At 46.8% G+C, this 14,317-nt stretch overlaps 1 protein-coding gene across 3 annotated transcripts in view; it reads right to left on the reverse strand.

The window, feature by feature from the left end:
* The window catches only part of ADCY8 (adenylate cyclase 8), a 222,353-nt gene that overhangs the window by 140,536 nt on the left and 67,500 nt on the right, over positions 1-14,317 (reverse strand). The window lies entirely within an intron of this gene.

Raw genomic sequence — 14,317 nt, forward strand, 5'->3', positions numbered from 1 at the left:
GGCTTTATTAGTGAAGGGCCTACAGAGTTTCATACGATGAGGCTTCTCCTCTCTTTTTTTTTTTTTTTTTTTTTTTTTTATTTTAAAACTTTTTTTTTTTTTTTTTTAATTTTTTTTTTTTTTCAACGTTTTTTATTTATTTTTGGGACAGAGAGAGACAGAGCATGAACGGGGGAGGGGCAGGGAGAGAGGGAGACACAGAATCGGAAACAGGCTCCAGGCTCCGAGCCATCAGCCCGGAGCCTGACGCGGGGCTCGAACTCACGGACCGCGAGATCGTGACCTGGCTGAAGTCGGACGCTTAACCGACTGCGCCACCCAGGCGCCCCAGGGGCTTCTCCTCTCTTGAAGGCTGTCTCACAGTGGGACTGAGAAGCATGTTTATTGCAAACGCCCCTGCACCATATCCATTTTGTGCTCATTAGTGCTTGTTGCCAACTTCCTAGGTACCCGTGGCCTTGCTCGCGCATTGCTGCTGGACGGGAGTAGGTGCTAATCATGGCTTTGCGGGGCACTCAGTGCCTGAAAATAGTAGACACTCAATAAATACTTCCTAAACAAATGGTGAACACACAGAGGGCAGAGATTGTGCCCAGATCATGACTGGACCCCCTGCCCTGGCCAGCACAGTCCATGCACAGGATGATTATTTGCTAGACAGACTTTTTTTTTTCTTTTTGAGAGAGAGAGAGAAAGAAAGAGAGAGAGAGAGAGTATGCACAAGAAGGTAAGAGGGACAGAGAGAAAGAGAGAGAGAATCCTCAGCAGGCTCTACGCTCAGGGCAGAGTCCAATGTGGGACTCAATCCCATGATTCTGGAATCATGACCTGATGATCATGGCCAACTGAGCCACCCAAGTGCCCCTAAACAGATTCTTTAAGTGGCAATGCACACTCACCTCAAAGGATGATATCAATGCCTTCATGGGAGACTTTAAAACTAAAATTCTAAGAGAAAAATTCTCCAGCACCCAGACTTGCCAGTCTCCAGTCAGTGGTGTTACCTATAAAAGCCCATTTTCAGGGCACCTGGGTGGCTCAGTTGGTTAAGCGTCCGAATCTTGATTTCGGTTCAGGTCATGATCCAACCATCATCAGATCGAGCCCTGTGTTAGGCTCAGCATGGAGCACAGAGCCTGCTTGGGATTCTCTCTCTCTCCCTCTCTCTCTGCCCTCTCCCACGGGTTCTCTCGCTGTTTCAAAACAAATAAATAAACTTAAAAAAGCCCATTGTCAGCACTTTTGTTTGCCTCAGATCTGTACACTGCTTGAGAAATACCGCTCAAGTCCCCTGAAAACACAATCAGAAAGAAAATGAGGAAGTTGGCCCCTTAATGCAATTCCCAGCTCCTGCTGAGGCACAATATCTGATTTTCTGCTCTGGAGATCAGAGGTATGAGAATCTCTCCTGGAGCCAGACTGTGGCCAGGGTGGCCTTTGTGCTCAGAGTCTGCACATCTTTTTTCCCCCCCGGGGCGTTTTCCATCTGCAATGAAAAGGGACCCAGGTTGATTCAAAGAGCACCACTGGCTCCTGCCTGGACTTCCTTTCCAATCCCATCGTGTGCTCTATTCATGTCACCAGAAGCTGCTTCAGGGCATCAACTGCTACAGTGGCCCCTGGGGGGAGGTCCAGGTGAGAAATGGTGAGGGATTCAAGAGGTTTATTTTATGCAGACGATTGTCCTGGGGGAGAGAGAGAGGGGGGCAGGCCCCCCATGCAGACAGCACTTCTGGGCTTCAATGCCCCAGTGATTCCGAATGGCTTTAGGAAGAACCCACCACTCCCAGGCTGTTGCAAACTGAGAGACCTCTCACCGACCTGTCTCTATGGCAGGGCAAAGCGGGGTTAACGGCAGTGAAAGTCAAGGCACCAAGAGACCTCTCCTGGGGTTATAGACAGTATCTTATTTTTACTGACCACTCACACCGTAGCACACCAAATGCTTTGTATCCGGTATCTGATCAAAACCTCCCGTCAATCGTAGGAGGGAGTAAGTTACAATCCTTGTCCCATTTCACGCACGAGGATACGGAGATTCAAAGAGTTTTAGGGGAAATCCGGAAGCCCGAGGTCATGCACTTGGCAAGTGCACAGGAAAGACTCAAGCCCACGTTCTTTTTCACCGACGCCTGGCTCATAATTCATCCGTTTGTTCATGCACTCACCATGTCAAAGAGGAGGGGCTCTGTGCCAGATGCAGCGCGGAGCAGGGAGAATCGGCAGAAAACAAGAATGGACACGGCACTTGCCTCTGTAGAGCCAAGGTTCTAGAGCTGGAAAATGGACCCTGGAAGAAATGAAGGCGAGCCCGGTGGCGGCTCTGGCTGAATGGTCAGGGAGGGACTCCTCAAGGGGACTGAAGCTGGGATGTGAAGGACAGAAGGAACCAGTGTTAAGGAAAGCTAGAGAAGGTGCTGCAGGCACAGGGCAACAGCCAGTACGGAAGCTACGGGATGCAGTCTCTTTGGAAATTCATTCATTCATTCACTCAACACATTTTTACTGAGATTCTACTGTAGGCAAGTAAGTTAGCTGCTACGACTACAGGAGAGAACCAGCAGATGGGATCCTGAATTCCGTGGGGGGCCTACAGTCTCCGTCTCAGAGAGGACAGGCAGAAGATGGGATAGTCGTGCTATCCGAGAGGTCCCACGAAAAGGAGCTTGACAAGCTCTAGGACAGTAAGTCAGGAACAGGCCCTCACTAGTGCTGTGGGCAGATAACCCAGCGACGTGGGGCAGACTGCTCTATAAGCCACAGATGAGGTCCTGGGTAGCCTTTCGAGAGCTGCAAAGGCAAGAGAGGAGAGGCTGGGCTCCTACTCAGTGGGTCCTCAAGACTCAGAGCGAGGCAGAGAACAGGGGATGAGAACTTCACCTCCAGACTAACCATTCGGTATTTAGTCTCAGGAATAAGGCATGGGCTCATCCCTAGTACAGGGGCTCGCCAGCCCAGTGTTTCAAACCCTCCAGGGGCGCCTGGGTGGCTCAGTCGGTTAAGCGTCCAACTCCGGCTCAGGTCACGATCTCGCGGTCTGTGAGTTCGAGCCCCGTGTCGGGCTCTGGGCTGACGGCTCAGAGCCTGGAGCCTGCTTCCGATTCTGTGTCTCCCTCTCTCTCTGCCCCTCCCCCGTTCATGCTCTGTCTCTCTCTGTCTCAAAAATAAATAAAACGTTAAACCCTCCAGTTATTCTGATGGGCCATGCAGTCCTCTGATCATAATGGACCTGTCCCTGGGATGCCTTCCTTCACTGGTCTGCGGAAGTGACACCACTTCCACGAAGCTCCCCCTGAATCCTCCTATGCCACGTAGACCTGCCTACTTCTGCCCTGACTGCAACCTGCAGCGGCCTCTGACTTTTACTGCAGCAGCGGCTTTCCTGGGTGACCTCCACTTACCAACTCTCTGGATTACCTGACTCAGTGGGTCCACTTTTTCCAGTCCCTCCCTCACACCTGTCAGCTGAGCACTGCGGGGCTGAAGTTCCCCCAGCTCATATGGAGATCTCTAGACGCCCGTAGTTTCTATGCCTTATGTAGCCCCACGCCGGCCAAGAGGTACTGGGCTTGTTCCCAAACATGATTATGTCACTTCATCTGTTGGTGCACTCATTCTATTTAATTAGATACTAAATTAGAATTTTAAAACAAGTAGGAACAAGTGATGCTCTTTGTATGCAAATGCAATCGAATGCTTTGGAAAGATCCGGTCATGCTGGGTAGCTAAAACACTGTCACCAAATCAGATGTGGGCAAGGTGGCCATGAATATTTGTGGGAAAAGTAATAAAAATTCAAAAGTCCCTCCGATCATGTTGCAAGTCCTTTTCAATCCTTGCTCCATGTTAAGGAACTAGAAGCCTTGGCTGATGCCCAGTTAGCTATGGTCTCAATAAGAAACAATAGATCTAAGCTAAAAATAAATGCGTGGGCTTTATATCAAAAGACCAGACAATGAATTTGTTATTTTATGTTTAAGTTATAAGCCAAATGTTTAAGTACAATGTTTCAGAATTCCCCATTTTAACCCACTTTTCCAATTAATCAAGCACCTTCTCATCCTGATGGCTTCAACCGAAGCGATCTTACAATTCTTGTTTAGATGTCTGTCCGTGAAGCCTTTGAGAGTCGCGGTGGTGTTCTGTCCACCTCCAGAACCCAACACAGGCTTGGCAAGGAAAGAGTGGCCATATTATCCAGATTCCTCTGTTGACGGATAGATACCCTAGTCTGCTTCAGAAAACTCAGGCTTTATCCTAAGTATACTGGGATGTCTCATGGAATCTAAGGGCAAAACAGAGGCTGGGTATGGGGAACCAAAGGGGACCCATCATGACTCTTTCCCCTAAATGTGGATCTCTGCTTCTCCTCCAAGCTGGCTTCATCCTTCTCTGTCACTTCTCATTCACTGAGAGCTCTTGGTCCTTATCCCTTATAGCTTAGGCCAGTTTAAGAAGAGTCTCGCTCAGTTCAAGCCTCAACGTGTCTTCTAGATGACTACCAGACGCACGAAAAGATGCTCGACATCGCTCATCATCAGGGAAATACAAATCAAAACCACAACGAGGTATCACCTCGCCTCTGCCTGGCTAAAATTAACGACACAGGAAACAACAGATGCTGGCGAGGATGTGGAGAAACGGGAACCCTCCTGCACTGTTGGTGGGAATGCAAACTGGTGCAGCCGCTCTGGAAAACAGTGTGGAGCTTCCTCAAAAGGTTAACAATAGCACTACCCTATGACCCAGCAATGGCACCGCTAGGTCTTTATCCAAAGGGTACAAAAATGCTGATTCCAAGGAGTATATGCAACCCAATGTTTATAGCAGGGCTACGAAGAATAGCCCAACTATGGAAAGGGCCCAAATGTCCTTCGACTGCTGAATGGATAAAGAAGATGTGGTATAAATACAATGGAATATTATTCAACCACCAGAAAGAATGAAATCTTGCCATCTGTCATGACTTGGATAGAGCTAGAGTGTATTATGCTAAGCGAAAAGTCAGTCAGAGGAAGATAAATACCATACGATTTCACTCATGTGGAATTTAGTAAACAAAATAGATGAATAAATGGGAAGGGGAAAAAAAGAGAGAGGGAAGCAAACCATAAGAGACTCTTCAAGATAGGGAACACACTGAGGATTGGTGGAGGGAGGTGGGTGGGGGACGGGCTAGATGGGGGAAGGGGATTCAGGAGGGCACTTGTTATGATGAGCCCTGGGTGTTGTATGTAAGTGATGAAATCACTGAATTCTGCTCCTGAAACCAATGTCGCACTGTATGTTAACTAACCAGAATCTAAATAGAATTTTGGAAGAAGACAAAAAAGACTTAACACATCTGCCTAAGGAGTCAAACATCCAGACCTGCCTAAGGCTCACGGTCAGAGATGCAGGGGCACAATAAAGAGACTGGTCATCACTGAAGTGACCCTTGAGAAAGGGGTGGGTCGGGTGCAGAGGGGAGAAACTAAAGTCCCCCTTCCTTCCACATTCGTGGAAGGAAAGGATGAGTAAACTGTAAACACCTGATCCTGAACAGAATCCCGCTTTGACCACAGGGGTGCAGAGCAGGGAACGTGGAGACATGGGTAAGTTAGAGGAAGGTCGGTCGATGGTCTAAGACCACCAGGATCCTTTGGTTCTACCCGGAAATACAAACACTGAAAGGTTTGGAGTCAGGCAAGCTTGCAGTTTGCTCAACAGCTGGCCCACCTTGCGACCATAATAACCTCTGTGACCCCTCTGTGCCTCAGTTTCTTCATCTACAAAATGGGAATAGTACCGCCTGCCTCCCAGGATTGTTGTTTACACTAAAGCCCCTTTTACAGATCCTGGCATACAGTAGGTGCTTACTAAATAGCAGTAGTTATCAGGTGTGCTTTTAATTCATTCCAGCAGCCAGCTCACAAGCCAGAGGCTGCGTTACTCTCTCGTCTGTAGTCCACGACGGGGAACACACTTTAAAGAACGCACACCTTCTGGGATGAGCACTGGGTGTTGTACGGAAACCAATCTGACAATAAATTTCACATTAAAAAAAAAATAAAGAACGAGTAAGAAAATTCAGGTTTCAGGGAAGTTTTTCTTCTTTTCATCTTTTCAAGGAGTTAAGATTTTTCCAGGTCCCTTCATTTAGTAGTTCCCAGGCAAGGCTCTTTCCTTATTCTTCGATTTGCTTAAGCATTGCTGAATGCCTACTGTGTGCCGGGAGAGTCCAGTGCACAAGGCCAACAAAAGCCCTGCCTTCACAGACCTCGGCTCACTGCAGGGAATTTAAAACAATAGTAACATAGTCAAAACTGCTTTGCTTTTTATTATCATCACCATTCACCATTTACCCTTGATATTTCAGTTTGAAACAACGTCAGTGCCGAAATGCTCCCCTCTACTCCCCAGGCATCTGCTCAGTAGAGATGGCACACGGTCACTCTGTCCCCACAATTTTTAGCGCTTTCAATGCAGAATGACCCATGATAGGGCAGCACACGCCTTTGCCATCAGTTTTACACCCTCCCCGACGCTTAGCACAGGCGGGGTAACTCACAGCTGAGGGCCTCCTCTGGTGTGTCGACAACTCTTACATTATCGGACAGAAAGGAAGGCAATTTCTGGGTCGGTAAAACAATGATAAATCAAAGGCAGTAGTATGACAGTCGGGCACAATGCTGAGCTGCCCTGAAAGGAATTTCGTCAAATATGAGGAATAAAGAACACATTTGCTGTACGCAGGAGACACGAGGGGCCGAATCTGCTCTCAAGCAGCTCCTCTAGAACAATCTTTCTTTTGGGGCGCCTGGGTGGCTCAGTCGGTGAAGCGTCCGACTTCGGCTCAGGTCACGATCTCACGGTCCGTGAGTTCGAGCCCCGCGGCGGGCTCTGGGCTGACGGCTCAGTCTGGAGCCTGTTTCGGATTCTGTGTCTCCCTCTCTCTCTGCCCCTCCCCCGTTCATGCTCTGTCTCTCTCGGTCCCAAAAATAAATAAACATTAAAAAAAACAAAAATCTTTCTTTTCAGTCTTTTTAGAGAGCGCTAAAAGGTTCTTTCACATAAGGTTTGCCACTCTTCTCTGACACAGAAAAAAGTAAACACCGGGCCATTTTCAATAAAAAGACATTGATATATAGGTCAGAAATCCACAAATGGAAGACGTGATTTTGAGTCTCTTTCCGGCATGCACCGACCCACTGTCTGATCTTGGGCAAGCTCCTTGATACTTCTGAATCTGAATTTTCTTAGGTGTAAAGGCAGGCATTGAACTTTGCTCTGCTGGCTTCACAGACGGTGAGATATTCCAGCTGGATAGTATCACGTCTTAAAAAAAATAGGAGGGGCACCTGGGTGGCTCAGCCGGTTAAGTGTCCAACTCTTGATTTCGGCTTAGGTCATGATCTCGCGGTTGGTGAGTTGGAGCCCCTCACTGGGCTTTGTGCTGACCGTGCACAGCCTGCTTGGGATTCTCCTTCTCTCCCTCTCTCTCTCTGACTCTCCCCTGCTCACATTCTCTCTCTGTCTTTCAAAATAAATAAATGAAGCTTTAAAAAAAATGAAGAGTTTGCCAGTTAGATTTAGAGAAGACCGTTCAGACAATGAACAAAGACACAGGATGGACAGGGGATGGCAAGTTTGTGGGTGAGTTCACCATGGTTAAAGGTTCTCTGTGAAGGACTAATCAGAATAGAGACTTGAGAATTCCACTGGGAACAGTGTGGCATGGCCCTTGTGAATTGTGGCAAGGAATTTGGTCTTTAGGTCATAGGGGAATAGGGAGCCAATGATTTTTTAAGTGGGAAGGGAGAAGGGAAGTAATATTATTTGTGTGACTCTAGAGAATTGACTGCAAGCCTAGGGGACAGACAGAAAATAGGTGACATAGTCGTTGCTAAGTCTCCAGCAAAGAAAGTAGATCTGAACGTGGGTCAGTGCAGTGGGCAAAGAGAAGGAGAAAAAAAGGGAAGCTACTGTTATTGTATATAGGCTGAAAAGTTTTCCAATTTTTGAAATTGCACTAGGGATGAAACAGAAAAAAAATGGTATATATATATATATATATATATACACATATATATACACATTTTTAGCACTTTGTATATATGTATATGTGTGTGTGTGTGTGTGTGTGTGTGTGTATATATATATATATATATGCTTGGGATTCTCTCTCTCCGTTTCTCTCTTCCCCTCTTCAACTTGCATGCAAGCTTGCACTCTCTCTCTCTCTCTCTCGAAATAAATAAATAACTTAAAAAAAAAGAATTTCCAGCTCTTTATCCATTTCCATCTCTCTACGATCATAAATCTGAAAAAGGAAATTCCTTTTAATATTATTCATCTATTTATTTAAGTAATCATTCATCAATTATTTTTCAAGCTCTCCCTCAAAATGACACCATGTAATGAGGAAAAGGCTGCTCCTCTGACTGAACTTCAAACAAGTACAGAAAGATATTAGGGTGGTAAGTGCAGTGATGGACGGGAGGTGAGGGGCAGTGTGAGTCCAATTAAGGGTATCTTGACCCAGTCAGGGAAGTCTTCCTGGAAGAGGTGGTTCTTGAGCCGAGTTTTGGTTTTGAGTAGAGGAAATCGTCTGAGTGAAGCCATGATGATGTAACAGACGGTGTACTCACAGTGCTTCAAATAGTTGAATGTGGAGAAGGGCCAGGTCTTAAAGTCACTCGTGTGCTAAACTAAGAAACAGTAACTTCACCTTGAAAGCTAAGGGGAGCCACTGAAGGATCTTTTTCTTATCGGTAACTGAAGTGTAATTTACAGAGAGGGACATGGGCGTATCCTAGATGTACAGCTGGATGTACTTCCACAAATGAAACACGCTCTCGTGAACAGAACCCAGACCCAAAAGCAGAACAGGACAGCAACCCAAAAGCCCCTCGTGTCCCCCAGCAGTCCACACGTTATTTAGCAAAGCAAATGCCTGAGAAAGAATAGCAATCGTATTGTCAAAATAGGATTCTGTCCACCACCACTGCTCCTGTTGGCCGGCACTAATGGGTCCAACTCTGTACATGAATCGTCTCATTTTGTCCTCAGAGGTGTCCTCACCTCTGTAAAGCATACCTTTATCGTCCTTGCTTTACAGATGTGGAAACTGAGGCACAGAGAGACTAGAGAGCTGTGTCAAAGGCACACAAAGGGGCACAGAAAGGCAGCACCTGAATGCAAAGTCAGGTTTCTTCGTCCATTAGTGAGTGAGTTCACCACACCAGGCTCTGTGTTATGGAGCCTGATTCAGGTTCATTCTTTCCTCGGGGACAGAGGGTCACCTGGGACTGCCTCTCATGCCACAGGCTTTTCCACATCTTCATATAATCTACTGTGGAATATCACCCGCTACTCACTCATGCGTCTGGAGAACTGTTATTTAGCAAGCATGTACTAAGGAATGAGCGAGTGCTGTTTATTTCACTGGGCAAAGCAGGGGACGATCTTCACTTCTGCCTCCCCCACGCTCGCGGTGTAGTCGGCTGAGAGGCTGAAAATTGCTGCCATAAAATATTAACAGCAGTGCACTAAACATCAGTTCAGGACACCACCTGGCTCTTGCCTGTTTCAAAGAGATGGCGGGATAAGAGATGTGGAAGATGAGATGCTTTGAGCTGGTGGAGAGTCAGAACTCCCAACGCCAAACCTTAGTTTTTCCTGTCCTGAGCTTCATATAACGGAATCACCTGTTCTCCTTTGTGTCTGGCTCCCCTCGCTCTCCACCCAGGAAGAATGGGTCACTGATGGATCTCCTGTGACCTTCTGGCAGCCACTGAAGGGAGTCATCCACTACTCTTCCTTGGAACATCTTCTGGTTCTGGTCTATGCACCTTGCTCTTCTGATTTGTTGTTGTCGTTGGGCTGTTTTCATCTTATTTTTATTTTTTTAAACTTTTTAACATCTTTGTGGATTGTTTCTCCTCTACCTACCCCTTTAAGTGTTGGGGGACTCCAGAGCTCAGCACCATACTTCTTCCTGTTTTCTCGTTTGCACTACCCTCCTGGATTAATTCCTCTAGGGAAATGGCTTTCTACACCATACGTATGTTGACCCACTCCAGAGGCTGTATTTAAATCTTAGCTTGTCTGCTGGACTCTAAACTCTATATCCAAGTGCCTAAATTTGACACATCCACTTTGATGAATAGCAACCCAAATTTACTTGACCCAGATATGTGCTCTAGCCCAGTTTCCCATCATTCATCCCAATCAACACCACCCTCCAGGCACATGAACCTTTCTGCTCCTTGAACATGGTAATAAGCTTGTTCCCATCTTATGACCTCTGTGTTAGGTATTCCTTCTGCATGGAATGTTCGTCCCCCAGATGCTTGTTTAATTTGCCTTTTCCCAAAGGTCTCAGTTCTTCAAAGCCCCAATCTGGAGTACTGCTCCTTGTCACCTCATCTATAATCATGGCATTGATCATGAAAAATTTCATGGTTATGCCTTTGTTCATTTGCTCACTGCTGATCTCCTCTCATCTCCCCCTAAGTCCACGAGAGCAAGGATCTTAGTGGTATCCTGAGTACCTTGAGCGATGTCTGGGACACAGTAGGCACTCCGTAAATGTCAGCTGACTTTCTTCATGAATGACTCACACCGCATCTTTCAGAGATACGCAGGCTGAGGAACCGTGACTGATCGCAGGAAGGCAAGAGGGAAACCGATAGGTGGGTTTAGAACTATTGAGAACACAGTCCATAGTGAGAGACTGCCTCACTGGCTGTCAGTGTCCTCACGGCAGCCTTCTCAAGTGTCTAGGATCCCTGGGGACAAACATTTGAGAACAGTTGATCTGCACAGTGACCACGCATTAACCAGCATATTTTAATGTCTGGAACATCCTGATCTTCGACATTTGGGGAGAACAGAAATCCCAGCGTATATAGGTCAATATGGTTTTTCCATGTTATATAGTATATGGTATACCTACAATCATATGGTGTATAGGTCTTATGGTTTTCTTTCTTTTCATCATGTGTTTTGCTAAACTTCATGTTCCTTTTGTCAACAGGGCTGAGATCAATTTGCAGCACACACACACACACACACACACACACACACACACAATGAAAGATCAAAACTTAAACTTTGATTCCTTTGGCCTTGTCAGGACAAAACAGCTAGCAAGCTATAACAAGGAAAGCAGAAATAAGGCAACATTAAACGTAAAATTTAAAAAGTCCAAGATGTCTATGTTGGAGTGGCTTCCTGAGCCTGAAAAATGCCATTTCTTAGATGTATCAATGGAACCAAAATACTTTGATATTCTCTTAGGGATCCGTTCATATTTATAAACCCGTTTTGTAGTCAGAGGTGGACATGTTATGTTCGTTGAAAATGAAAAATGTTTTCTCTAGTGGGCATTGAGGAAACCACGGGAAGGACATTCAGATTTACCAGCCCGATCTTCATGTTACCCGCGAGAAGGAAGAGATTTTGCTCTGATGTAAGACAAACTAGGTCTGAGGTCATTTTCTCACTGAATGATCTTGCAGGAGTGTCAATTTCTTTATCGGGAAAATGGGAATGAGAAGGAGCCCTCCATGCGGGTCTCACGGAAGTGACACTACATCTCTGATGTGTGGTGGGGGTTCAACCAAAGCTGACCGCCTCTCTCTCTCCTTTCCTCCTCCACGTTCCTTCCTGTCTACACTTTAACCTTCCAAAATGGACCAGAAAAGAAGGTTTATAATATAAACATCTAATACTAGAGATATCTAATATAAATAATTTAATATTAGAACATGTGCCTTTTTTTTTTAAATGTTTTTATTTTTGAGACAGAGAGAGACAGAGCACGAGCAGGGGAGGGGCAGAGAAAGAGGGAGACACAGAATGCGAAGCAGGCTCCAGGCTCTGAGCCGTCAGCACAGAGAGCCCAACGTGGGGCTTGAACTCACGGACCATGAGATGATGACCTGAGCTGAGGTCGGACGCTTAACCGACTGAGCCACCCAGGCGCCCCATAGAACAGGTACCTTTTTTGACAAGCCACACTGTCTACAACAAACATCTTCTCATGTGCTGTAAACCTATAGGTGGGGAGAAAAGTGAGGGATGTGGTTTTTGTCCGGTGTTCTGCAGAGCTTCGGCAAAGGGGAATCACGGACAGCCCAGCCTTACTAAATGTGGTAGATGATATGTAAATATGTGCATAATAATTCCCCTTGGGTAGCGGCCTCCCATATGGATTCTTGGCTTGGTTAAGTCGCTTGCTGTGACCAACGGGACAAAAGCACATATGGCACAAGCGGAGGTGTGAAATGTGCCTGTTCACTGGGACTGCTATTACCTCCTGTAGTGCATGGACCCCTGCGACCACCACGTGAATGTGCCCGAGCTCCCCCTTGGAGGACGAGAGACCACGGGGTAGAAAATTAGATGCCCTGGTCTCTGGTTTGCCAAACTGCCTGATGTGTGAGTGAGATCACCGCACAGGTAAGGGAGATCACCCGGCACACATCAGTCCCACCCAGTGACTGGAGACACTCATCAGAGCCCAGAAGAACTCCCAGCCAACCCAGAGAACCGTCAGCTAAATAATGGTGATTATTTTTTTTTTTAACGTTTATTTATTTTTGAGACAGAGAGAGACAGAGCATGAACAGGGGAGGGGCAGAGAGAGAGGGAGACACAGAATCGGAAGCAGGCTCCAGGCTCTGAGCCATCAGCCCAGAGCCCGACGCGGGGCTTGAACTCACGGACCGTGAGGTCGTGACCTGAGCTGAAGTCGGACGCCTAACCAACTGAGCCACCCAGGTGCCCCAGTGGTGATTATTTTAAGCCACTACGTTTTGGGGTCATTATACAGCAAAAGGTAACCAATACTCTAAGGTAACAGGTATGGAAAGACAAGGTGGGTGATTAGGATCAATGACTAGGAAAGGGACTGACATCTGAGCACCTGCGTGTGACAGTTATCGCCCAATTTATGGTCTTGGACACTTACAGCTAGCCAATGGAGCAAAGCCTACTTTACAGCCAAGAAAAATAAGAGAGATATTATATATTGTCCAAGGACATAACGACAAAGCGAGTCTCATTATCCTATTTTATAGATGAGCATATTGGCTCAGAAGTGAAAAAAATCTGCCCCTGAAATCAAGAGTGGCAGAACCATGCTAAAAACTTTGTAAGTATGGCACAAAAGCCGGGGCTATCTTGAATCCTCTTGATGTTGTGTCTACACTGCATGCTTCCAAAGCCGTGTAAATGAAGAAAGCACTATTAATTTTCCTTCTTCATTGTCCTTTGATGGGCTACTTCCCCTTCTTCCTGTGCTCTATCATCATCATGGAGGAGGAATGGATGCCTTGCTCTCAGGATGCTTCCCCGTGGGGTCCTGGATCCGGAGGCATCGGAATCACAAGCCAAAGCCACCAGCCAGAGGGACTAGAGAGTCTGCTGGAACGGGCATATGAGGAGTGTGGTGGGCATGGTGACCTTTACCCGCAACCTCTAATGCAGCATTTTTTTAAAGTTTATTTATTTATTTATTTTTTTTTTGGGGGGGGGGGAGGGGCAGAGAGAGAAGGAGAGAGAAGATCCCCGGCAGGCTCTGCCAGTGCAGAGCCTGACATGGGGCTCAAACTCACGAACTGTGAGATCATGACCTGAGCCGAAACCCAAGAGTTGGATGCTGAACCAACTGAGCCACCCAGGGGCCCCTAGTGCGGCATTTTTTAAACTGGAGTTTGGGACACAATCGTGGGCCCGAAATCAAGCGGATGAGGCGCGGCCTTGAAGTGTGGTTTCACGGACACTTTCTCTGTTTTACATTGCATGCCTTTGTGACACTAGGTCATAAGTAAAATGAGCTTCTTACTGGGAGCTGCCATCCCAAAGTGGAAAGGCCCCGAATATTCCTTTCTGAATGAAAGAGGCTGGGAAGTTAATTTCCTGCATCTCCCTAAATCCTGCAGCTCTGAATACAATTTGGATTTTGCAAATTAGGTGTACTCCTGCAAGATAGAATGTGGAGGTGAGAGAGAGGCTATTTTCAGCTACTTCTGCTCTTGGTTGCTGGCAATCGTGGTCATGGAGATAATGGATTTTTAAATGGCAGTCTTCTAGTGTCCCGTCACAAGATTTGTGGTCGTCCAGAAGATGGCCACTGTCCCTATTTTGCCAGGGGAGACCCAGGAGGCGGCGGGCTCCGGAGTTAACATCTGTGGCAGTGGCACAGCTAACACGCTGTCCATCACAGTGACTGCGAGCCTGGTCCACAAGGTCTAGAAGAGGAACACGGGGGTCCCAAGAGAGGATTTAACCCTTCTGCGAGGCCAACGGACAAGGAAAGTCCTCTTGT

This window comes from Panthera onca, chromosome F2, assembly GCF_046562875.1.
Source record: "Panthera onca isolate mPanOnc1 chromosome F2, mPanOnc1 haplotype 2, whole genome shotgun sequence".
NCBI classification, from domain to species: domain Eukaryota; kingdom Metazoa; phylum Chordata; class Mammalia; order Carnivora; family Felidae; genus Panthera; species Panthera onca.